The 26,450-nt window shown below is 44.3% G+C and overlaps 1 long non-coding RNA gene across 3 annotated transcripts in view; it reads right to left on the reverse strand.

Annotated features, from left to right (window-relative positions):
* Positions 1-648: 648 nt before the first annotated feature.
* The window catches only part of LOC101944466 (uncharacterized), a 47,693-nt gene continuing 21,891 nt past the window's right edge, over positions 649-26,450 (reverse strand). For 2 of the 3 annotated variants that reach the window (XR_006172635.2, XR_006172634.2), the window contains 3 exons: positions 4,159-4,240; positions 3,649-3,776; positions 649-3,066 (listed from right to left, as the gene is read on the reverse strand). This is a non-coding gene — a long non-coding RNA (uncharacterized LOC101944466). Of the gene's footprint in view, positions 3,067-3,648; positions 3,777-4,158; positions 4,445-26,450 lie in introns of those variants that run through there. The other variant, XR_255953.5, reaches the window with a different exon arrangement.

Raw genomic sequence — 26,450 nt, forward strand, 5'->3', positions numbered from 1 at the left:
GGGGCTATTGGTCCTCCTTTCTTCTACACCATCATCCTGCGGGGTCAGTCCCTTCTTTTGCAGCTCAGCCCTCTTGCCAGGTCATGAATTCTAATCCACCCCTTTCAGGGTATGCAGAAAGAAAAGTCCAATAAAGGAGAAGTCTTTTGGAACTTTCTCCTTAGGTCTGGGACTTGGGCTCTAGACTCTTCTGTATTCAGGGCCTTCCACTGCTGGATTCCCCAACCAGAGGTAGGCAGACTCCAATTTTTGGCCCATCCTCTCCACCGGGCTCCGATCAAGGGCCAAATTGTGGGCAGGTATGTTCTACACCTTAGGGTGCTAAATAGCTACCTCCCTATTTGAGGTCCCCCTTTCCTAGCCCCAGAGTCATTTTAAGGCCTGAACTGAAAATAAAGTTTCTGACCCTTCCAGAGAGTCACCAGTCTCTCCTTTGCAGGCTTGGTCAGGTCAGTGTGGTGAGCTGTCAGGCAACAAGAGCTCCTTGGCTGTTATTTCCCCTGAGCAGAGGTCTGTTCCTGTCCCCTGCATGTCTCCTTCTCAGCTGCTCTGCTTCCTCTTTTAAGCTCTGCCTTGCAGCTTGTGCAGGCCTTGCAGGTGTGACTGGGCGGGGCTGCCTTGGCCCAGGACTGGTCCTTAACCCCTTGTTCTCCGGTGTGGAGTTTGCACACCCCATCACACTCAGTATTACTAAGGCTGAATTTGGCCCATTGTAGGGTGCTTTAAAGATATAAGGTGTAAGAGGAAGGTACTGTAATGTAAAACATCTATAGATATTTGTGCAGGATGGAATTAGACAACAGCACAAAACACAGCCATTTGAAAGTGAAGAAATATTGGTTTATTCATCTGTGCAAGTGAAAGCATAAAATCAAACCCAGTTCAAGTAAATCACATCACCAATCTAATGAAAGAGCAAAGTGAGATGTACTGCCTTCCCCCATAGACTTGCGAACAGCTGTCACACAATGCAGAATGGACAACACAATTGTAAAACTAATCCAAAAATTCAGAAGTGGAAAATAAGCCCCTCCAAAGTCTGATTCCCCCCCCCCCTTTGCATGCACTGCTGATGATGATCATACTACCTCACAGGGGTACTTTGACCATAAATTCATTGTGTGTGAGGTACTCAGGTACTATGCGGAGGGGCCTGTCTACGCACATAGGCAGACAGAAGTAAATATAAGACAACTAGAGGTGCGTGCACGTGCATCACTAAAGAACTCTCTTTGAATAGCTTCTGAGGTTCCCTGGGACTTCACAGTCCTCAGCACTACTATACAACAAAGCCACATCGATTTCATCATCACTGGCAAAGATCAAACTCAGTTGTTGAGCATGTTAGGAGGCTTCAAAGCCCATGCAGATGCTTTCTCTAGCCTTCTGGCTCCCAGCAACTCTGATGGCAACTGCTGGGATTTTCTCAGAGATGTATTCACACAGCTGAATGTAGTCTAGAACTAACTGGCAGCATGGCTGTGTGGCAAACTTGCCTATATCACACCTCTTCCAAACAGAGTTTAGGGCCTTCCCATAAGAGAACCTAACCTCCAGCTTTTGGTTTTCTCCTCAGTTTTCTGTCTCTCCGCCTCATTCCTGACATCTCTGGCTTTTCAGGAGTCCCCTCCTTTAGATCTTAGCCTCCTACCTGCTGCTGGCGGTAGCTTTTTCTGTTTTCTGGTGCAAATCCAAACTCTTCCCCTTCTGTGAATGCAAGATCCTGAATCCAGTGAAACTTCAGGGGCTGGGTAGGATGCGGGGAACCTAGGTAATGGGGCTTTCACCCTCTACATAGCACTTTCCAGCAATATTATTATTTGTATTATCATAGCAATTAGGACCCCCAGTCATGGACCAGGACCCCTTTGTGCCAGGCACTGTACAAACACAGAACAAAAAGACAGTCTCTCAAAGTCTCTTTACACAGATGGGTAAGCATTATTATCTCCATTTTAAGGATGAGGAGACTGAAAGGCAGAGCGTGTGAGTAGAGCTTGGCAGAGAACACATATTCCATTTCACGAAGGATTTTGTCATTTGTTTTGTCCTGATTTGGAACAAAACCCTAACATTCTGAAATGTTCCTAGAAAGACAATCCTGAACATGTTTTTGCTTCCAATCAATTGAAATGCTTCATTTCAATTTTGACTTTTTTTTTTAAAGTGCATCGTATTGTGAAAAACCAATACAAAATAAACTATTTCAAAACAAAGAGCCATTAAAAAAGGAAAAAATATAAATGTTTCATTCTGAAAATGTTGAACCAGGAGGTTGTGACACTGTCAGAACTCCCCTCACTTCTCCCCACCCCCAGTTTTTTTCTCCAAAATGAAATTTCAGCAAAACCGATATATTTTTACTCAGTGTTTTGATTTTCCAATAACAAAATTGTTCTGTTGAGGTTTTTCTGACTAGCTCTAAGGTTGAGTGAGCAGGTCCAAGCAATGGGATCCTAGTAATTTAGGGACAGAGCTAAAAATAGAACACATTCTTCTGATTCCTAGTCCTGAGCCCTTGACACAGCACCACTCTGCCTCCCTAACAGTTGTACACTCCAATTCTATTTTAACTACACAGATATTACTCCTCAGCTGGGTTATGAGGCTGGTTAAATTCAGAATTGATAAGCAGAAAAAACATATTAAACAATAGATATTATTATCATAGCACCTAAAGCACTTATGATGAAAGGTTCTATTATGGAGGGCTCTGTAGAAACACATATAAAGAGACAGCTCCAGCCTAAGCTGCTGTGTTTAGTAATAGGGTTAGGCAGATATGGTAAAACCAAGTTCATGAACTTTCATATAATTTCAGAACAGTTGTTTGCTGCCATCAACTTTGTGCTCATTTTTGTTTGCCATTCAATGAGGTTTCGTTCCTATGGCTATTGGAGAAATGGCTGATTTTCATACAAATACCTGTAGTCACGGGAACAAGGGTATTCATGAATGCACAACAGTATTGGTTATTCACTATTCATTAATCTTCTGATTAAAAAGTGCAGTCATCCAGTCAGGGAACCGAACCAATACAATGACACTTAGGTGACCAGTCACACCCTATAAACAATGAATAGAAAATTGCTGAAGTTTCTGGAAAACCTAAAGGCTAAAAAATGGTCAGATTTTTCAGCAAATACAAATAAATAATGAATTCACAAAAATTAATGTTTGTTTGCACACAATTAATGAACAGAAAAAAGGGAGTTTAACTCATTAGATAAACTACGCTGAACACAGTTTGACCAATTCTATTTAGCTGTTAGGAAAAATCTCATATTTTTACTAGTACACTGAGCAAATTTGGTATGGGAATTATGGAGCGATTATATATATATATATGGAATCCACAATGGCATTGCTAAGAGGCACTTTTCAGAGTAATACTGTACTTTAACATATAACTTTGTACCTCCACATTTTTCTTTTCTTTCTTCTTTGTATAACATTTGGATGCAAACTTTTAAACTTTGTTTAGTTACTGGCAATCAAAAGAGAACTGTTGCTGCTGGTTTCTAAGGGCTTTTTTATAATACATTCCTCAAAATAAGAAGACAGTTTACTTATAAATATGAATTAGCAAGTTCTCAGTCCTGCAGGGTTTAAAATATAAAAAAACTTAAGTAAAAGCATTTAACTCACACTGGTTTCAGTCAGTCTTGTGTATTATCATTGAAATTGGACTTTCATGAACAATAAGAATTCTATGCAAAGTGCAATATTCCTAGAAAACCGGAACAACTGCATCTTGAGTCCATACAGCGGGCGCCCTTTTAAAAAAAAAGAGTGCATAATTTCCTTTTTACCATTATATTTGCAGTGTTCCCTCTACTTAGAGTGGAAAATACAAGTGGTGAATTTCACTATTGCATGCAGTGGTCAAGTTTTTAATGGAACACACTGTGCATTTTAATGACTTAGCAGCATCCTCTTTGTATTTTCAGGCATCGTGTGTATCAGTCCTTCAGGAGATTGTGACCGCAAGAATGCAGTTTTCAAATTACCCTGAAACTCAGTGGCACAGAGTGAGACAAAGGAGCTTAGAAGAGTCACAGCAGAAAGTATTAAAACACCTGACCTCTCCCAGTTTTTATGTTTTAATTACATAAAAATAATATCCTTTAATGATCAAATAATTAAATTTAAACTTACATTATTTAAAGAAATGACTTGTAGGCTGAAACTTCACCTGTAGCTGAGTCTTCTGTTGTAGCTAGATGTTGCAGGGACGTACCTAGCAAAGGAAGGAATAGCAAGTTAACTCAGTCACCTTTTCCTTCCACAGGACCTTGAATCAGACTCTGAATGTTACATTAATGTAGTTTTTCTTTCCTATTTGATACATGCTTTGCTAGTGCTGAAATTTTCTGGGGCATATTCTTGCAAATACAGTAAAGGCAGCAGACAAACTGTAGCACAGAAGAGTTTTAGAGGAAAAGAGCTCTCTGCTGGACATTTTAGAAACTGCAAGGGCTAAGAATATAGAGTAATCATAGCTTGTCAATATTCTGATTATCTGATACATTTGTTTTAAAAGTGGCCATGTGATTTGTACAGCAATAGACGCTGAACCAGGCCTGGAAGACCAGATGGCTTCCTTACTGCACATTTTCTGATAATTTCTGAATGACCACAAACAAAGAGAGATGATTATAGTGGGGAGTCTCATCTAAAAAAAAAAAAATGAAACTCCAAAATCCAAGATCAGACAGTCCTGATAGCATTTTTCTTAGTTACTAGCGTAACAAACCAAAATTATGTGATGCAATCATATATGAAGTAATAGCAAGAAAGGCTTAGACACTCTAATATTATTTTACAATTATTATTATTTATACATGTGAGATTGTCTCAAGGTGGAGGATCATCTCAAAGATGAGATCATTCCAAATTTGAGATATCAAACTCAGAACCACATGAAATTTGAGATTCTCTCAAACTTTGGACCAATTCATCCTCTGGATGTTCTACTTTAAACATTCATAACTTTTTTCTTCTTCTCCTTTTTCATTATCTGTGTTGTGGTAGTACCTAAAGGCCTCTGTGAGGATTGGGATGCCATTGTGCTAGGTACTTTACAGACACATGATTACAGACAGTTATTGCCCCAAAGATCTTATAGCAGAGGTGGGCAAACTATGGCCCGCGGGCCACATCCGGACGGTGGGACCCTCCTGCCTGGCCCCTGAGTTCCTGGCCTAGGAGGCTAGCCCCCGGCCCCTCCCCTGCTGTTCCCCCTCCCCAGCAGCCTTAGCTCACTCGCTCCACCGCTGGCGCAATGCTCTGGGCGGCAGGGCTGCAAGCTCTTTCCCGGCAGCGCAGCTGCAGAGCCGGCCTGACACGGTGCTCTGGGGAAAAGGTGGGCGGCCGTAGTGCAGTCAGCCACCGGTGCTCCAGGCAGTGCGGTAAGTGGGCAGGGAGCAGGGTGGGTTGGATAGAGGGCAGGGGAGTTTGGGGTGGTGGTCAGGGGGTAGGGGTGTGGATAGGGGTCAGGGTGGTCAGAGGGTGGGGAACAGGGGGGTTGGATGGGGCAGGGGTCCCGGGGGGGCAGTCAGGAAGGAGAGTAGGGGTTGGATGGGGCGGCGGGGGAAAGTCAGGGGTGGGGGGGTCTGCGAGCGGTCAGGGAGAAGGGATGGTTGGATGGGGCAGGGATTCCAGGGGGGCAGTCAGGAAGGAGAGGAGGGGTTGGATGGGGTGGCGGGGGGAAGTCAGAGGTGAGGAGTCCGGGGGTGGTCAGGGGACGGGGGGGTTGGATGGGGCAGGAGTTCCAGGGGGCTGTCAGGGGGCGAGAAGCAGGGGGGGTTGGGTAGGGGGCAGGGGCTGGGCCACGCCTGGCTGTTTGGGGAGGCACAGCCTCCCCTAACTGGCCCTCCATACAATTTTAGAAACCTGATGTGGCCCTCAGGCCAAAAAGTTCCCCCCCCCCCCCCGTTTTATAGTCTAACTTTATAACTGCTGAACCAAATCTGTTCAAATTTATCTTGTTTTATAGATCTCAGTGAGATTTAAAAATCATTCCAACACTGAACACAATATGTACTTGACTATAACTTGCAGAATGCAAGATGATATAAATGTTTTTTTCTTAAAGATATTATAATATATGACAAAGAACTAAGAAAGCTATAAAGAGAAACCTTTTAAAGGCCTAAACAAAACAGACATCAAAGAAGGTTGAGCTTTCAGAGTTACCTGCATTTCTTGACTTTTGCATGCTTGATTTCTCAACCTTAATTTTGCATTAACACTAGTAGTTTGCATGGAATTCTCTCTAATATAGTGAAAGTAAACTGTTACTGTGACCTTGTAAAAGATTTGGAGGTTGTGATGGCTAATCAGCCGAATATGCGCTTCCTATTGTGATGCTGCAAACAAAAGGGCTAATGCAATCATTGGATGCATAAATAGGGAAATCTCGAGTAGAAGTAGAGAGGTTATTTTACCTCTGTATTTGGAACTGGTGCGAGGATTCAGAGATTCAGAGAAAAGCCATGAGAATTATTAAAGGATTAGAAAACATGTCTTATAGTGATAGACTCAGTGAGCTGAATCTATTTAGTTCAACAAAGAGAAGGGTAAGGGGTGACTTGATTACAGCCTATTAGTACTGACATGGGAAACAAATGTTTAATAACAGGCTCTTCAATTTAGCGGAGAAGGGAATAACACAATCCAATGGCTGGGAGATGAAGCTAGACAAATAAAGACTAGAAATAAGGCATAAATTTTTTAACAGCCAGACTAATTAACCATTGGAGCAATTTATCAACAGTCGTGGTGGATTCTCCATCACTGACAATTTTTAAATCAACACTGGATGTTTTCTAAAAGATGTGCTCTACGAATTATTTGGGGGGAAAATCTGTGGCTTTTGTTATAGGAGGTCAGACTAGCTGATCACAGTGGTCCCTTCTGGCTGTGGAATCTATGAATCAATGACCTAAGCCCCTTTCCACCTCTGCACTGGTCTGCTGAGTGGGCTGGATACATTATGAAAAGCAGGGTACACTGTTCTAACGGAGCACAAGCATGTATCTTCCCTTGTGCAACTGTGAGCTAAAGGAAGGATCCATCCATCCATCCAGGAACAATCCCACCTGAAGTTCTCTCTAGGATGACTCAGCCCCACACTGTCGCCTTCTCAGAACTATCGCTAACTACCTCAGTCACCTCAGAGTTGGACAAGGTCTTTGTTCATAGACTTTAAGGTCAGACAGGACCTTTATGATAAAATCGTCTGGCCTCCTGCATAGCACAGACAACAGAATTTCACCCAGTAGTCGAGTCCTGCATTGAGTCTGTATCTGGTGATTATAGAGCATATATTTATATTTTAGAAAGGCATTGAGAATGATTTAAAGTGATGGAGAATCCATGATATCCTTAAGTAAGTTGTTCCAATTACCCTCATTCTTTAAAATGTGTGTCTCATTTCTAGCCTGAATTTATCTAGCTTCACCCTCTAGCCCCTGGGTCTTGTTATGCCTCTGAAATCTTCTCATGTAGGTATGTATAGGATGCACTCAAGTTGCCCCTTAACCTCCTTGATAAGCTAAATAGACTGAGTTTCCTAAGTCTTTCACTGTAAAGAACATTTATCCTGACTCTGAATCAGTCTTGTGGCTCCTCTCGAAACCGTGTATAATTTTTCAACATCCTGCTTGAAGTGTGGACACCAGAACTGGACACCGTGTTCTAGTAATGGTCTCACTGATGCTCTATACAGTGGTAATACCCACCCCAATGCTCTTACTCAATATTCCATATTCTTTCATATCCAAATACTGCATTCGCCCTCTTAGCCAGAGCAACTCACTTAGCGCTCATGTTTGTTTGGTTTTCCACTGTAATGCCTAAGTCCTTTCTGACTGGAATGTTTTATGAACAGGTGGGGACTGGAATGTTTTATGAACAGGTGGGCTTTCCAATGTTATTTGATGGAGCAGTATGAGGGGGCTTGGCATACATTAACTGGGAGTCCATTCTAAACATAAGAGGCAGCAGGAAAGAAAGAACAAAATCAGAAGTGGGCAAATTGCCTGGACGCAGTAGATACTGCCACTGATTACAGCAATCCTCCTACTGTGTTTACATGCTGGACTTACTCACTGGGAAGTTTTTCCATGCATGAAAATATTTCCTGTCATGCAAGAAAGAAGAAAGTGCACTACTGTACCCATTCTCTTCAGTCAACGTGGATGAATAACCAGTGCAAAGGGAGTTGTGCACATGCATCAGCTGAAGAGCGGAAGGTGAAGTTTAGGAGAATATGGATGGAGATTCTCAGTATGAAATGGACTCTTTAAAATGTTACAGAAATGTTCAGCTTCATCTTCTGGGTAATTAAGAGCTTATGTTCTGAAGTGAAATATCTGTATGTGGAAAGGAACTATTGGGATGCATCTTGCCTATATTAAAAGTAGAGAGGAGTGGTCGGATGTTCATAGTAAGGGTATGGAACAGAAGACACTTGTAATAGCTGAAGCATCATCTAAACACAAATACCTCCAGCCTGACAGGACTAGCAGTCAAAGCACAGCTTGTAACTTGCCCTCAATTTGTAAAGTGATGACATTTCCAAAGCAACAGACTGTAGAAAATGGGCCACCAGGAAAAAGAGAGAGAGAGAGAGAGAGGAGACCAACAGGTAAGGGATCCAAAGATAATTACTGAAATAGGAAAATCCTACAGAGAAATTAGAGATGGAAGAGGACCTGTTAGGACATGTAGTCAATGCCCCTACCAATGCATGAGGAAGAGAAGAAGATAAAAGCATCAGTTTCTGTCTTACCTTCACACAGAAACTTGAGTCGCAACTACAAATTATATAGAATGTAGTCAACCATTTCCTAGGGAGAAGTTCCCTGCCTTTACCTTTCTGAAGTAGGTTACGCAGGATGTTATATTTGCTCATTACTTCTCATGATAGTATTTTGGCAACTCTGACACAAACATCCACTCTAAACACTATCCCCCTTCCATTGTGGAATTAAAAAAAAAATAGGAAAAATGAAAGAGGGTACAGAATCAGCCATGGGAGACAAAGGACAGAACTCTGTGATTGATTGGCACAGCTACATTTCTGATTATTTGTAGCTGTGAGTCAATGACAACAATGCCAGACTACTCCAGACAGAGATAAAAAATAAATCGAAACAAACAGCAGGAAACAGAAGAGAAGAGAGAGTAGGTGAGAGGGGAAAGAAAGGGACAAGGACAGCAAAAACTGAACTGAGCTAATGCCAAGTCAAGAGACGAAGGGGAATAAGTAGGGCTTTCACTAATATTTTAGGGGAAAAGAAATACTAGATAAATTAGGACCATTAATAAATCGAGTGGAAGATTAAACCAATAATGCCTATTTAATAGCTAAGACATTGAATTCCTTGTATAAGTTTGCCTCAAAGGAGAAAGGGATTTGGACAGTAGGAAAGTAATGAAAATCTGGTAAAATAGGGATAACTGGAAATTTTGAACATCCACTGTATAAATCAGCAGGTCTGGTAGCACTAATCCTAAAGTGTTGAGGGAATAAGTCAGCTAATTTACTGAACCATTGACAATTATTTTTGAAAATCTAGAGAACCACGGAAGTTGCAGAGCCCTGGAATAAAGCAAATAAGGTATTGATTTACACAGGAAGATGAGAGAACTTGGCTATTACTGCCCAGTATTTTTATCATCAATCTGCAATAAAATGGACCAAATCTTACGAGAAAAAAATTAAACAACAATAGGATATTGGAAGCATGAGTCACAAGTAGTGTGAAAGACGATTCCAGACAGTATGATGTTTTGTTTATTTGGGTTGGGGTTTTTTGTTTGTTGTTGGGTTTTTTTGAGGAGGGGGTGGGGTTGGCTAGAACCAGAAAGGTGGGAAATGAAAGGAAGGGACTGAAAATGGAGGCACCAATTCAGCAAAGTACTTAAGCACATTTTTACTTCCTATTGCAGTTAATAATACTTAAACAAGCACTTAAGGGCTCCAGAGGTGATCCTGGTAATTACAGGCCAGTAAGGGATAGCTCAGTGGTTTGAGCATTGGCCTGCTAAACCCAGGGTTGTGAGTACAATCCTTGAGGGGATCATTTAGGGCTCTAGGGCAAAATCAGTACTTGGTCCTGCTAGTAAAGGTAGGGGACTGGACTCAATGACCTTCCAAGGTCCCTTCCAGCTCTATGAGATATGTATATCTTCATATATATGGCTGACCCCAGTAATGGGCAAACTGGCTGAAAATATAGTAAAGAACAGAATTTTCAGACACCTAGATTAACATAATTTGTTGGGGAAGAGTCAACATGGTTTTTGTAAAGGGAAATCATGCCTCACCAATCTACTAGAATTCTTTGAGGGGGTCAACAAGCATGGGGACAAGAGGGATCCAGTGGATATAGTGTACTTAGATTTTCAGAAACCCTTTGACAAGGTCCCTCACAAAAGGCTCCTAAGCAAAGTAAGCTGTCATGGGATAAGAGGGAAGGTACCCTCATGAATTGGTAACTGGTTAGAAGATAGGAAACATATTGTAGGAATAAATGTTCAGTTTTCAGAATGGATAGAGGTAAATAGTGGTGTTCCCCAGGGGCTGTACTGGGACCAGTCCTATTCAATATATTCATAAATGATCTGGAAAAAGCTGTAAACATTGAAGTGGCAAAATTTGCAGATGATACAAAACTGCTCAAGACAGTTAAGTCCCAAGTAGACTGTTAAGCGCTACAAAAGGATCTCACAAAAGTGGGTGACTGGGCAACAAAATGTCAGATGAAATTCAATGTTGATAAATGCAAAGTAATGCACATTGGAAAACATAATCCCAATTATACATATAATATGATAGGGTCTAAAATAGGTGTTACCACTCAAGAAAGAGATCTTGGAGTCATTGTGGATAGTTCTCTGAAAACATCCAGTCAATGTGTAGTGGCAGTCAAAAAACCTAACAGAATGCTGGGAATCATTAAGAAAGGGATAGATAGTAAGACAGAAAATATCCTATTACCTCTATATAAATTCATGGTACACCCACATCTTGAATACTGCATGCAGATGTGGTCACCCCATCTCAAAAAAGATATATTGGAATTGGAAAAGGTTCAGAAAAGGGCAACAAAAATGATTAGGGGTATGGGGAGAGATGAATAAGACTGGGACTTTTCAGCTTGGAAAAGAGATGACTAAAGGAGGATATGATTGAGGTCTATAAAATCATGACTGGTGTGAAGAAAGTAAATAAGGAAGTGCTATTTACTCCTTCTCATAACACAAGAACTAGGGGTCACCAAATGAAATTCATAGGCAGCAGGTTTAAAACAAACAAAAAGAAGTATTTCTTCACACAACACAAAGTCAACCTGTGGAACTCTGCCAGGGGATGTTGTGAAGGCCAAGACTATAACAGGAGTCAAAAAAGAACTAGATAAATTCATGGAGGATAGGTCCTTTAGTGGCTATTAGCCAGGATGGGCAGGGATGGTGTCCCTAGCCTCTGTTTGCCAGAAGCGGGGAATGGGTGACAGAGGATGGATCACTTGATGATTACCTGTTCTTTTCATTTCCTCTGGGGCACCTGGCATTGCCCACTGTCAGAAGAGAGGATACTGGGCTAGATGGATCTTTGGTCTGACCCAGTATGGCCGTTCTTATGTTCTTATTTCTCACAATGCTTAAAGTTAAATATATGCTTAAGTGGTTTGCAACATCAAAGCCTAAATTAAAAACAATACTGAGATACAGCTACATACCAAATTGCAGGGGGACGTCCACTGTGGATTTTAATGGATTGATTTAGGTCAGGCCTTATTTAATATCATCATTAATTATCTAAAATAGGGAGTAAAATGCATGTAAATTAAATGTATAGGTGATTCTAAACTAGGAGGAAATTTACCAATCAGGGCAGAGAAATGATACAAAGAGGTCTAGAGAAACGTATGGGGAGGAAATAATAAAATGAAATTCATTTTGAAAAAGTGCAAACTCATGCATCTGGTGGAAAGAGAGGTTGAATGAGAGGGAGAAACTTGAAAATCAATAATGTCAAGGCAGACATTCAGAACGAGCAATGCTGGGCAGCCAATTGGATATTGCTAAATGGCAGTAAAGGTGCCATTGCAATTTTAGGTTGCATAAAGCAGAGCCATCTTGTCATGGAAGGGAGTGTTGACAGCCCTCTGTTCAGCTACAGACAGACCCTCCCAGGAACACCACATTCCATTCCAGGCACCTTAATTAAATAAAGACAGAGACAACCTGGAGGGAGTTCAAAGAAGAAAAGGCAAAACTAGAGCATGGAGGGACTGATTTACAAGGAAAGATTTTTAAAAACTAAATTTGTACTATAGGGCTTGGCAAGATGATGACTAAGACCCCAGTGGTGCAACATATTGCCTGCAGTTGCACTACTGCACCGGCACACAGACAATTGAAGGATTGGGCCTAAGGAGGAGGCACAATAACCATTTCTAATTTCTATGACTAGCATGGAGAAAATTTCCTAACCAACAAAAATTATGAACAGTCATTCGTGGCTACAGGCTAAACCAAAGACTTCCTTTTTTAAAAAAAGTGCAGGAGTGAGATTTTGTGCAGTGTCTCTTGAAGTGGCAAAGCACAGAACTCACAACCCAGGTGAGGGGTGGGGCTAAGATGGCTTAAGCCACCTTCTTGATTCTGGACTGCTCTGGGGGTTGGAAGACACCCCCTCCCAGTGTAATTTGGACAATATTAAGGGCCAGTCTAAGATACTACAGCCTCCCCAGGATGCCTTAGTTATGAGCTATAGCACTGCCTAGAATTTCCATAGTGCCACATGCTACTACCTTAGCCATACTTCTGGCACTCACACCTGCACCAGGACTTGTGAGGGGATCCTCAGAAGATAGCTTGTGGCTGACTTCCACAGTGCCTCAACTGAAGGAATCCTCCGCTGGCCAGATGCCACTCCATCCCTTTCTAGTTGGTGTAAAGGGGCCAGACCAGGGGTGAGACTCACCCAGGAATGAAATTCTGAAGGACTGGCCATCCAAACAGGTAACAAAATGTAGTGAGAATATATAAGTAAAATGTAGCATAATTACTTTTTCTGTATATGGGAAATATAGGTGAAAGGCCAAATTATATCTTCCCTATGTGCATGCACTGGGTGTAGGGATGGAATAATATTCACTTGGACCCCAAAGTACAAATTCAAACAGGTGTCATCCTCCATTTTGAAATGCTCCTTTCTCATGCTTTACTTCTTCAGCCATCTACCCAATATGTCCATATTATTATTATTAACTCCACTCTCTTGTCTTCTTCAAGCCCCACACCTGTCATCCCCCAGCAGGCTCCAGTGCCCTTTGGCTTTCTCTGTCTCTTCAACACACACACCTTTTTGCTCTGACCCTCTCTCCACCTTCCTCTGTGGTTAGAGCAGCTCCTGTATTAACTCCAGACCTCATGAAGCACCAAGCCCTTCTGAGGTGGGACTTACACCTAGGGCTAGTTGGGAGACTGAGCACATGGAGCTGTTTCCTCCATCCCCAGTATAATCCCATAGAAGGCAGCCATAATTTAGTTGTAAAACACTGTGGACTGCAAGGATTTGCTTTCATGACCTCAGACCTTCTACAATTTAGCTGGCAGTGCAGAGTAGCACCACAGTGCTGCAGTATGAATGCCACGGAGCATGCTCCCTCTGGCATCACTGGAGGCACTATTCCTGCTGCAGGCCTCTGCAGGCACAGCGGGTCTCTTTGTGCCCCTCTATAGCAGTGTAAATCAGGAGCGACTCCAGTGAACTCAGTAGAGTTACACCCATGTAAAACTGAGATAATGGAGACCCAATGCTTCTAGGATCTCAGTGTGAGCGGTGCTCTTCTCATCACTTCACAGCATAGCTCAAGCTCACAGAGCCCTAGGGACAAGATGAGATTGCATTGACCCATCTATAATACTGATAACATTGGGCCCACGGTAGAAGTCCTTTGGCTTTGAAGATTTGAGTCAGGAACCTAGAAGAAATAAAAATAAAAGCTACTAACCAGAGTGTGTGGAGTTTGGAGGTGAGGGGAGAACAGAGGGCTGCCTGTGTTTGAGTTGTGGTGAAGAAAAACACAAGAACCCTATGAATAGGTGGGATACTTTCCATAGTGATTAGCTCTTTTTTTCACTTGACTTTGCCTTAGGGAAGGTAATAGGAATTGTTTTCTTAAATTATTTCCTCCGTTTCGTCTCATCTATACCGCAGATCATCCCAATTATTCATCGTTACACTGCTATTTTTAATGCTTAACATCCGTTTCAAGGATGCTTACCTTGGCCTTGAAAAATTATAGAAAGAGAGTAATTCTGTCAATTTTTTGTAGATAATTGTGTGTAAATAAAGATGGGGAAAATAACGACAGAATAAAATAGCAATGAGGAAACATGCATATTTGGAAAAAACTGCATTCTGTTTAAGAGTATCTGTTTATATTACTGCCTGGCATGGGGAATTGGTAACTGAGTGTGGTCTCTCACTTCTACAGCACAGGTCAATGATAGTCAAAATTTCTACTGGCCATTTAGTGGCCTTATGCTATGGTGGGCAAGTGGCCACATCTCTCTCTCTCTCACTCACACACACACACACACACACATTACAACAAAATGCCTTGTTAGTAGACTTAGAATAGGGGCCTAAGATTGAATATGAATAGACACTACATTTTATATTGATTGCTAGATATGGGCCCTCCAGGTCACTCATGAGTAAGGCACATTGGTTTAACGATGTGGAGAAAACTTGCGCTGCCATATTGTATCTGTTCTATAGCCCTTCATTTGACAATCCTATCAATCCAGCAGCTTTCGCAAGTACTAAATTCAGGACTATACATACATTATAGCTGAAGCTCTAGTAACAGCCAAAGTTAAGGCTGCACAACCATTTCCATTCAAATACTTTGTTTTCATTTGCTCATAAATTCCCATGCTTGATCTCTGTCTGTTTTTTGAAAGCTTGATCAAACACAGGTATTGCCAATTTTTTATGATGAAGAGATTGAAGGGGAAAAAACGTTTTTTTAATAAAAAGAATCCAGTTTTATCTGAACTTTATCTACTGGTTTGGCACCAAATGGCTGACAGTAGCCTTTAGGGAAGAGAGATGTCTTCCATTGTTCTAGTGGGAAACAATTTTAATTTGGCTCAGTGAGGTTTGGAAAATCTTACATTGTGCACGTGCAGCGATTGTTTTTAATCATAGCACTTTTCATAGATTACAAAGCAACAAGGGATAATGGCCCAGATCCAACAAAGGAAAATAAGCACTTAGAAAAATCACAGGAACAACTCTGCAATCCACAATGCCTGAGTTAGGTGCCTAGGCGGAGATCCTCAAAGATATTTAGGTTCCTAACTTCCATTAGTTTCAGGAGTGAGGTACCCAAATATGTTTAAAAATCTGTGCCCTAGGCTCTTTATAGAATACATAGGGAGAAACAGACACCTTGGAATATGATCCACAAAGCCACCATGTTAAGTGGGGAGCTGCCTAAACTAGCCAATGGGAGATAGAGATGAGAAGGGTCTATCCTAAGCCCCATCCTTCTCACAGAGATAAGCGCTTCAGTCCTGGCTGCAAGTAGGCACATATGTCTGCTAGCAATCCACAAACCCGGAGATGATAGGTGCTCCTCCACTTAATGTCTGTGTGGGGCCCAATCTGTTAGGCATGCTCAGAGGCTGCCGCAATCTACCCAAAATCAGGGCTGGGGTGGGAGATAGAATGACAGGAGGCCCATTTCTTTTATAACCTTTAGTCCAGTGGTTAGGATACTCACCCAGGATGTGGAAAATCCCCAGTTCAAGTCCTCCCTATGTCAGGTGTGGAGAAGAGATTTGAACAGGGATCTGCCACCTCCAGGTAAGTATCCTAATCACTGGGTTTATCATCATTTTAACCCTTTCTTTGGCCCAATTAATATTTAATTATTCAATTTTTAATTAAAGTGGAATAATTTAAATAGGAGAGCGTGAGAGCGACCCACATCAGACTATCGCATAGCCCACTGGGCTAAAGATTATAGGGGGGTGCAGTACTCCCCCTCCATAGGCCACGAGGCCTGCATCAGCCTACTGTTCACCAAGCTAGGACACTAGACTCTGCGAATCCTGCCTGAGCCCCCCAGACTGTATTTGGGTGCTTTACCCCTGCCTGAGCGCCCCAGACTGTATTTGGATGCTCTACCCACACCTAAGCCCTAGGACTTGTTGCCCCACCCTGACTAAGGGCTTGGGCTCCTAACTGTATTTGCTACTCTGTCCTGTCTGCAGGCCCAAGCCCAAGGCTGTATGTTGCCTCGATAATTCCCCAATGGTTGGCGACACATAGGGACATAGTGAGGCGAAATGGCCTCCCACGGACCCAGACTGGGGAGGAGGACCACCACCACCAACCCATTACAGTCCCATATCAGCCATTGTTTTGCCTTGGATCAATATCAGGTTGATAGGCTTAAAATTACTCCGTTCATTCTGTTTACCCTTTTTAAATATTAGCACAACATTACCTTTCTTCTAGTCCTCTGGAACTTCCCCACTGTTCTAAGACTTGTTGAAACTCAACATTAATGGTACAGAGAGTTTTTTTATTAACTCTTTTAAAACTTTTGGATGCAAATTATCTGGACTTGCTGATTTTAAAAAGTCTGACTGTTTAGCTGCTACATAAGAATATAAGAACGGCCATACTGGGTCAAACAAAGGTCCATCTAGCCCAGTATCCTGTCTTCCAACGGTGACCAATGCCAGGTGCCCCAAAGGGAATGAAAAGAACAGGTAATCATCAAGTGATCCATCCCGTCGCCTATTCCCAGCTGTGTTCCCTCTAAGCTGCATGGTCACGCGGCCACCCAGGAGTGAATCAAGTGCCACGCACTCGATTAGCAGAGCTGCGCATAGCCATCAGCATGTGTTCAGGTGCCCCTCCCCACACTGCTCTGATGCCTTGGAGTCCCTGGCCAGCTGCTCCAGGACCCTTCTGCTTGCTGTGCAGAGCGGAGTGGGGGAAGGAATATGCTGATGTCAGGGTGTCCCCCTACCCCCGCTGTCCCCCTGTCCATGTACCCTATCTCTGCAGAGCAGGGGTGTGGGGAGGGACAGGGCTCAGGAACAGAAGAGCTGATGGCAGCTGCTGCAGTCTGAAAAATGAGCTTTCTGGTGAGTGCCTTAAAGAGACAGCGCATGCTCTCTCAGACTTCCCCAGCAGCCAGCACACACACATATACACTGTCTCTGTGTCTCACACGCACACACTCAGGCTCTGTCTCACACACACACAGTCTCTTGAAAGGCCTGAATGTCAGAGTCATCACAGAAATAAAACTCCATTTCCAGCCAGAGGAGCCTGTGTGTACTCAAGCCCCTCTGGAAAGCAGGTCTGAAATGGGGAGCAAGGACCTCAACCCAGTAACAGCAGGACTGGGCAGAGCAGGCCTGTAACAGGGTGCTTTCCCCTGGGCTGCACAGCCTGGGATTTAGCCAAGCTGATTACAGAATGAGCCCTACCTGAGAGGCACCACAATGTACCTTCCCCTAAAGAGCCAGACTTCAGCAATGACAAAACCCAGCTGGGCTCTGAACTGGAATGAGAACTAGGTGGGAAGTTCAAAGCAGCAAGGGAAGCCTAGAGGGGAACTTGAGAAGAGAGGTAGGAAGTGCCCAGGGAAAACTGCAGCAGAGAAAGGAGCAGACCTAGCTGTAAGGTAGAGGGCCCTGGGCTGCTACCAGTGTCAGAGTGGGATGGGGTTCCCCTACTAGCCCCAAAGAACGGGGCGTGCATGCACCTGGAGAGGGTTACCAAGCCCAGCAAGGAGGCTTCAAGCTGTGCAAGAGCCCCAGCAAGGGCAGAAGGATTTTTCTGTGGGAAGACCTCTTTGGACTTTTCGTGTGAGACCAGCTGGGTCCCAGAAGGGTGGACTAAAGGTGGTGACATGGCTGGAGGCTGAGCTACCAGGCAGAGAAACTGCCATGGTGCTGGAGGGACCTAGCTCAGCGAGAGGGCTGTGATTCCGTGCCTGGCTGCCAGAGGGAACATAACTATGAGTAGATTTGTTTATGATTGGGATAGTCATCAGGACTGAATTCCCCCTGTCATCCATGAGGGCTGATGGAAGTCTTGGTTGCTGAAGGAAGGTCTGTCATCCCAAGCGGGTGTATCGTGGGTGCACCAGACCAGCTTCCCCAGGCAGCAATTTAAAGGGTCTGGGGCTCCCAGCAGCAGCTGGAGCCCTGGGCCCTTTAAATTGCCGCCAGAGCCCTGCTGCCGGAGCCCCCAGATAGCGGAAGTGGCCGGGACCCCCAGGGCTCCAGTGGCAATTTAAAGGGCCTGCGGCTCTGCTGCAGTAGCGGCAGCTTATATATGGAGATATACCTATCTCATAGAACTAGAAGGGACCCTGAAAGGTCATTGAGTCCAGCCCCCTGCCTTCACTAGCAGGACCAAGCTGGAAGCCCCTGGCCCTTTTAATCACTGCCGGCGCCCCACCGCCGCTACCCCAGGGCTCCGGCAGCAGGGCTCAGGCGGTGATTTAAAGGGCCCTGGCTCCAGCCGCCACTACCGCCTCAGGCCCTTTAAATCACCGCCCAAGCGGATTTAATCAACTGGGGGGGGAGACTCCCCCTCCAGGGGAGATGTTACCCCTCTGTGGGAATCCCTTCCTTGCAGATGCAGTGCTTTGGTTCCTGGCCTCTGCCAGGAAGCCCAGCTCCCAGCCCTAGCAGCTTGGCTGTTCCACACCCTGCTGTGTGGCAGGCCCACTGCAGAGAACTGCTCTGGGCAAGGACTGAAGAGTCAGATGTCACCCTGGCAGGTATAGCCCCAGATTCCATAACCCTGACCCCTGGTCTCCCTCCACTGACAGGCTCTGAACAAGGCCTGCACAGAGACACAGATGCCAGGCTGAAGAGCCTGCTGCCAGCAAACCCCAGCACAAACTCCAGCACACCTTGGAGGTGAGCACAATGGGGAGGGGCATCAGGAATTCTACCTTAACCCTGGAGAGGCTGGGAAATGAGAGACTGGATGATCCACGTTTCCATTGTCCCCTGCTACCTGACAGCCCGTTGGGCCACTCTTGGTCAGGGCAGACAGTGCAGTGCAGTGTTGGGGCCCTTCCTCTTTCAGGGACACAGGGAAGGCGCTGGCGCTTTAAAACAGGTCTCTGCCTGGTTCGGTTGAGCACCTACTACAAGGCCCCAGGCCAGCTTGGGGAGTGAGAGCATCAGACCCCTGTGAGGCCCAGGAGAAGGTCCTCAGAAAAGAACACCGACTCCTTCCTAGGGAGCTGCTGAGATTCACGAGGAGGGAATCAGCCCTTCTCTCCCATGGACACAGATGACTGTAAGGAGCAGGGGGTTGTCCTTTGTCCAACAGAGACCTGTCCTAGGTCTCACCCACAAACCTGGGAGAGAGCTGGGAACTTGACTGGGTCCCACCCCAGCATTTCCCTTGGTACACTCTCTTCTCCCCTCCCCCCTTGGCTATTTTGCTCTGGGTCTGTGAACAGGAAACAACCTGGAACTTCTCCATCTTTGAGGTTCTGCTTAGGACACCCAGTACCTTAGCCCCTGTTACCCTGCTGCCTGAGCAGGTGAGAGCTTTGCTACTGCCAAGCTGTGTCAGCTTCCAGACATGCCAGCCTCTCTGCCTTGCCAGCAAACTCGTCAAGACTCTGCCAGACTAAAACTTGCCTTGCAGGTAACAGTCAGTGAACCCCAGTTCCCCAGAGATACCCCCTGCAGTGGCCAGTCCCCTTACTGGACACACACAGAAATTATTAGGTTTGCTGCCTCCAGAGAGACAGGGCACACCTCAGCCTGTTATGTAGGCTGGAGACTCACACTTTACTTGAACACACAGCAGTGAGATGGTTTGGGAAGAGTAGTAACAAAGAACAGAGATTTAAGTGATTCTAAGCAAGAGAAAGAGACAAGTTTGGTTACAAACAAAACACGCTTTGTAGTGACTAAAACTGAATCTTAGCAAGTCACAATCTTTGCCACAGCAGTTTCTAGACTAACATCAAGTTACCGGCATCTCCAGCCCTCCAGGCCAGGTGACCCAATGTTCCCACAATCAGAGGGTGCTGTTCCCTCTGTTCCCTAAGTGATGGAGAACTCAAATGTCTTTTGGCTCCCCTTCTATTACCCGAAGTCCATTGTCTGTGCTTCCAGAACCAGGAAAACTTCCGGGGGTGCAGACTCAGTTCCCAAGTGTGCTCCCCAGCTGCCACTTGTTAGCTTGGTTGCTTTGTTTACGTTCGAGGTCAATGTACTTTCATTGTCTATGGCTTACAAAGCTTGACCCAGACAGATGAATCCACATTCCTGTCTCTAAGCCAAACTTATTTATCAAGTCTGATCCCAAAACATAGTTTAGGAACCTATTTCCAGCACACATACACACTTCAATATACCCCACACAGACCTACATCACACAAGGATATTCTTGACCAGCACATTCTCAGGTTTCCTAACCGACCTTACTTGATGTCCCTGGATGGTACAATAATTCTCTATCGAATCAGTTGATTTAATAGCTTACTCTTTTGGTTTCAGACCCTCTGTTCTCCTGGACCATGACTGTCACATTTGTCTTCCAGGCCCTGTCCCAGCCTCTCACACAGATGTATCCTGCAGCCAGCCCAGCTCAGGAAGCAGTGGAGACAGGTGATCTCATCCTGTCAAACCAAGCAACATGGGTCTCATTGGGGCTCAGATGGAAGATCCCATGCATCTCCTGGAGGTAAGAACCGTTCACTCTTCTGGAGCCTTTGCGACAAAGAGGGGGCCCTGCTACATAGCCTGGCTGGGAACTTTCCCTATCCCTGGATCCTAGCCCTGGTTCAGAGACCTATTTCTCATCATGATATTCTCATTTTATTCTCAGACGATGTGTCTGGGATCCTGGAGACAGTTTCCTGCAGGAGGTTTGAGCGGGGAGAGATCACTGACTGTCATGACCCATGGGTCTTCAACCCAAGTCTGGAGGGTTCATGGGAGCAGCCACACTTCAGCCATCCACCTGGAAGCCTGCTGACAACTGCTTACCTAGGACCCATGAAGTCCAGCCCCAGTTAGAGGCTCCACTCCTGAGGTCCTACTGGGGGAGTCCCAGAGAAGCTAATTGGCCCTCGAGCCCTCCTTAAGCCAGCAGCAGGAACAGGAAGCTGTCTGAACACCCGAGCTCCTCCCTCTTCTGGACCATGTGCTGCCTGTTCCTGCTTCCGCTGCCCCAGCTTGATTTCCTGGCATCCAGACTCAGTGTGACTCGTGGCATCCGATTTGTGGTTCTGACTGCAATATTGTCTTTTGCTTCGGATCTTCCAGAATCCTGACCCAGCTGACTGTTGACTCCTGTCTTGTGAATGTGGACTCTGGCTCTGACCACTAGGTCTGGCTGCCCATGACCTGGCCGTGACACTAACTTGTGTATAATTTGTCCTTTTCTGCTCTCCAGCTCTGCTTGCTCCAGCAAGACACACCAGTACCTCGGCTCCCAGAGTCCTAGCTGCCTGCTATTCCAGGGCTGAGGGGTAGTGCTTCTATTGCCCCCTCTCCCACCACAGCTGCTTTTCCTATGAGAATCTCCCTAGAGCAGAGGAGAAATCTCCTCTTCTCTTAGAATCAGTCCCAGCAGTAATTCCACACATACTGGCCTCAGCTGAGCTACTTTCTTTACCTGGGATCAGGGACCAGTTTTGAAAGTGGTGTAGGTGGGGGCAGAGGCTGAAGCTCCAGCAGTTCCCACCAGAGGACACCGCCCTGTCTTTCTATGGTCTGACTAGGGCTCACCATCCATCCTGGAGCTGAACACCAGATGGGAGCTGATAGATTGTCCTTAGTGGGCCATGTCCTTGTGTGTGATGGAGTAATGTGCCAGAGAGGGCCAGGAGCAGATGCTCCACGCATGGCCAGGAACAGGCTAAACAGCCTGTAATGCTAGGTGAGTACAACCATGGCCACATACAGACACCCTGGTCATCCACGGGGACTGAATCTGGCCCTTCGCTACCAAGAGCACAACTCACTCCAACTTGAGTCATTATGGTAGTGACCCCTGCCAGTCCCTCTGAGGTGGGTCAGTATTATCCCTGTTAGCTGGGGCACCAGGATGGAAAGCAACTGGCTGCAAAGTCACCCACAACGTCACTGACAGAGGCAGGATTGAAGCACGGTACTGATACCAGTCCAGCTCCAACCACAAGACCACACCCATTTCCAAAGCCAGAGAACCCAGGAGCCCTGGCTCTGACAGCCAGTCCTTAAATTATACGATCAAACACCCTCCTATTTAGGAAGCCATAGACGGGACCATCTGCTGAGCCCCCCTCTGCAATGACACTGTCAGAGACCATTGCTAGTGGGTGCCAAGTGACTGAGAATCCTAGGGGCTGCCCAGTTGTGTTTCAGTGTGACCCACTGGGAGCCATGCAAAGAGTGCAGCATTGAAGAGATTCTCCTGCTCTAATAAAGGGTTTCTGTTCTCCTAGAGAGTCAGCCAGTGAGGCAAGCTTGCAGAATGTGAATGAGCCATTTGGTGATGGGTTGGAGGATTCACTATGTAGGTGGGAGCAGCTGTAGTGTCTTGAGTCCCCATGGGCCAAGCCTCCACTCCTGACACTCCAGGCTAATCTCCCACTGCTCTCAGTGGGGCTTTAGCTGCTGGGCCTGCGTGCCCAGACAGAGGACTCAGGAATTTCCATCAGGCTGCTTAATGACAAATTCAGCCACCCAAAGAAGTGAAGAATGGAAGCGAAAGAGCAAAGCTGGACCATCCACTAAGCTCCTGCAATCAAGTGAGCACAGCCGGGGAGAGAAGAGGGAGAGCTCGAAGGTGGCTGGTAGCTGTAGGGAGGAAAAGCAGTTTGGGAGCCAGGAGAATAGAAATAAATAGTTAATGAATACTGCGGGCTTTGTCTTGTGTGGTGAAGGGTTTAAAATGGGTCTCTTTACTAAACTTTAAAATAGCTGTGTATGATTAAAGGGCAGGTCTATAAAGGTAAGAGGTCACTCTAGGGGCTTGAGGTCTCAGCTGCTGTCGCTACTGCATGCTTCTACCAGCTGATTTCAACTCATCACCCTCAGGTGGTAGCACTAGTGAGCTCTTGTCTTCTATTTCTAGACTAGCTGCCAGGAAAAGGACATGTTACATGTGGCCAAGGAAATAGAGAGGCATGGGGTCATTTGCAGAGTTGCCTTTTAATGCAACTCTTGTGGGGGAGCACGGCAGGGTACTGTGCACTCAGGGGCGCCATTTCAGATTGGGGGGGGCTATTTATCCATGATTCCAAGGGCTATTTAGGCATCTGAAAATTCGAATTTTTTGGCAGATAACTTAGCAATTAGCTGACAGGAGCGCTGTATCTAATTTCTATATAAAAGAAAGAAAATTAAATAAACTTTAGACCCACTGAGCTCTAATACTAATGTATTCTGACATCTTGTGGCAAGTAACTGGTTAAAATTTTAATGTATGTTTTTATTTTGTTGCTAACTCTGTGGAGAGAGAGACCCCATCAGGACTCCTGGGTTCTATCCCAGCTCTGAAGGGGAGTGGGGTCTAGTGGGTTACAGTGGAGGGCAGATACATCTGGGTCCTATATAAGAACATCAGAATGGCCACACTGGGTCAGACCAATGGTCCATCTAGCCCAGTATCCTGTCTTCCAATACCAGGTGCTTCACAGGGAATGAACAGAACAGGCAATCATCAGGTGATTCATCCCGTGTCGCCAACCCTCAGCTTCTAGCAAACAAAGGCTAAGGACATGCAGAATCTGGTGTTGCATCCCTGCCCATCCTGGCTAATAGTAATTGATGGACCTGTTCTCCATCAACTTATCTAGTTCTTCTTTGAACCCTGTTATAGTTTTGGCCTTCACAACATCCCCTGGCAAAGAGTTCCACAGGTTGACTGTGAAGAAATACTTTCTTTTGTTTGTTTTAAATCTGCTGCATATTAATTTCATTGGGTGACCCCTAGTTCTTGTGTTATATGAAGGAGTAAATAACATTTCCTTATTTACTTTCTCCACCTGTCATTATTTTAATAGACTTCTATCATATCCCCCCTTAGTCATCTCTTTTCTAAACTGAAAAGTCCCTGTCTTTTTAATCGCTCCTCATACGGAAGCTGTTCCATATCCCTAATCATTTCTGTTGCCCTTCTCTGTACCTTTTCCAAATCTCATTTTTTTGAGATGGGGTGACCAGATCTGCATGCAGTATTCAAGATGTGGCCGTACCATGGATTATATAGAGACAATATGTTATTTTCTGTTTTATCATCTATCCCTTTCCTAATGGTTCCCAGCATTCTGTTTGGTTTTTTGATTATCACTGCACATTGAGCAGATGTTTTCAGAGAACTATGCACAATGACTCCAAGGTCTCTTTCTTGATGGGTAACAGCTAATATAGATCCCATCATTTTGTATGTATAGTCGGGATTATATTTTTCCATCTGCATTACTTCGCATTTATCAACACTGAATTTCATTGGCCATTGTGTTGCCCAGTCATCCACTTTTGTGTGATCCTTTTGTAAACCTTTGCAATCAGCTTTGGACTTAACTATGAGTAATTTTATATAATCTGCAAATTTTGCTTTATTCCTTTTTCCAGATCATTGATGAATTTGTTGAACAGCACTGGTCCCAGTACAGACCTCCATGGGACACCACTATTTACCTCTCACCATTCTGAAAACTGACCATTTATTCCTACCCTTTGTTTCCTATCTTTTAACCAGTTACCAATTCATGAGAGTATCTTCCCTCTTATCCCATGACAGCTTACTTTGTTTAAGAACCTTTGATGAGGGACCTAGTCAAAGGCTTTCTGAAAATCTAAGTATCCACTGGATTCCCCTTGTCCACATGCTTGTTGACCCTCTCATAAGAATTCTAGTAGATTGGTGAGGCATGATTTCCCTTTACAAAAACCATGTTGACTCTTTCCCAACAAATTATGTTCATCTATGTGTCTGACGGTTCTGTTCTTTACTACAGTTTCAACCAGTTTGCCCAGTACTGAAGTCAGGCTTACTGGCCTGTAATTGCTGGGATCACCCCTGGAGCCCTTTTTTAAAATTGGTGTCATGTTAGCTATCCTCCAATCAACAGCTGCTATTTAACATCCTGCTGAGTTACAGTTGGAATGGAAAGAATTTCTTTACCATATGATAGGACTATATCATCTAGCTTTTCCACAAATATAGAACAGAAATATTTAGTGAACATTTTTGTCTTTTCTACATTTTTATTGACAATTCTACCATTTTCATCTAATAATGGACTAATACCATTGTTAGGATTACTTTTGTTCCTAACATATTTTTTTAAAAAAACTCATAATTGTCCTTAATTATGCTAGTCATAGATTTTTATCTTGTTTCCCTAATTAATCTTCTACAATTCTTTGCTTCTAATTTATATTCATTGCTATCAACTGCCTTTCCCTCCTCCCCCATTTGTGATGTTTTTTATCGCTGTTTTTACTTCCCCTACAAGCCATGTTGGTATTTTTTTAACCAGGGTAGCCTTCTTTCTCAGTTGTGAATTTGGGGCATCTAGTAAAATATTCTGAAGCAGTTCTCAATTGCCATTCACATTTTTCTGTTTAAATTCTCTCTCTCATCTGATTTGGCTCATAATTGTGTTCAGCTTTGTGAAATTGGGCCTTTTAAAACACCATTGATCCATAAGCATTCAAGATAATTTGTTTCTGATTCATCAGTGACTTGGAAACAGGTAATGCCATTTTTGACTCAGACTGCCACTCTACGTCAAAAACAACTCCGGCCCAGTGTTTTGAAGGGGGCCTGTTCGAAGAGCTCTTATTTACTGTTGCTATCTTCTTGACTTTGCCTTTTGTGAGCAAAGGCACTGTTCACATAACCAATCTGAATTCAAAACAAAATAGTGAAAAAACAGAAACAAGTCTAAACTGTCATCACCTGGAATATACGAGTTCCCCACACATTTAAGGAAATAGTATGCCACTGGGTTAGTTATTTCCATTTGCTACTTTTCTTTTTCTATCTCCACCTAACTGAAATGGTATCATGTGACCATTTATAATTCTGGCCTATTGCCAGGAAAAAAAGGGGGCAATCATTAACAAAAGCAAACAACGGGTTATTTTACATCATGCCAAGCTGCACTTTGCCTTCAAAAATGCAATGGCTGATCCAGCACCCATCACGTTTCTGAAAACCCTCTAAGGAAGATTTACAACAGTTTGATTTCTCAAAAATTAAAAAGCAGGGGAATGAAACCTGTGAATTTTTGGAACAAAAGCTGTCTGAAATAGTGCCCAAAAGATTAAAAACAAAAAAACCCTTTTGCGATTGTGTAATAAAATCAGAGTCCTTCAGCTCTGGGCATTTTCCTTCACATTTTACTAGATGG

This window comes from Chrysemys picta, chromosome 2 (genome assembly GCF_011386835.1).
Source record: "Chrysemys picta bellii isolate R12L10 chromosome 2, ASM1138683v2, whole genome shotgun sequence".
In the NCBI taxonomy this organism is placed as follows: domain Eukaryota; kingdom Metazoa; phylum Chordata; order Testudines; family Emydidae; genus Chrysemys; species Chrysemys picta.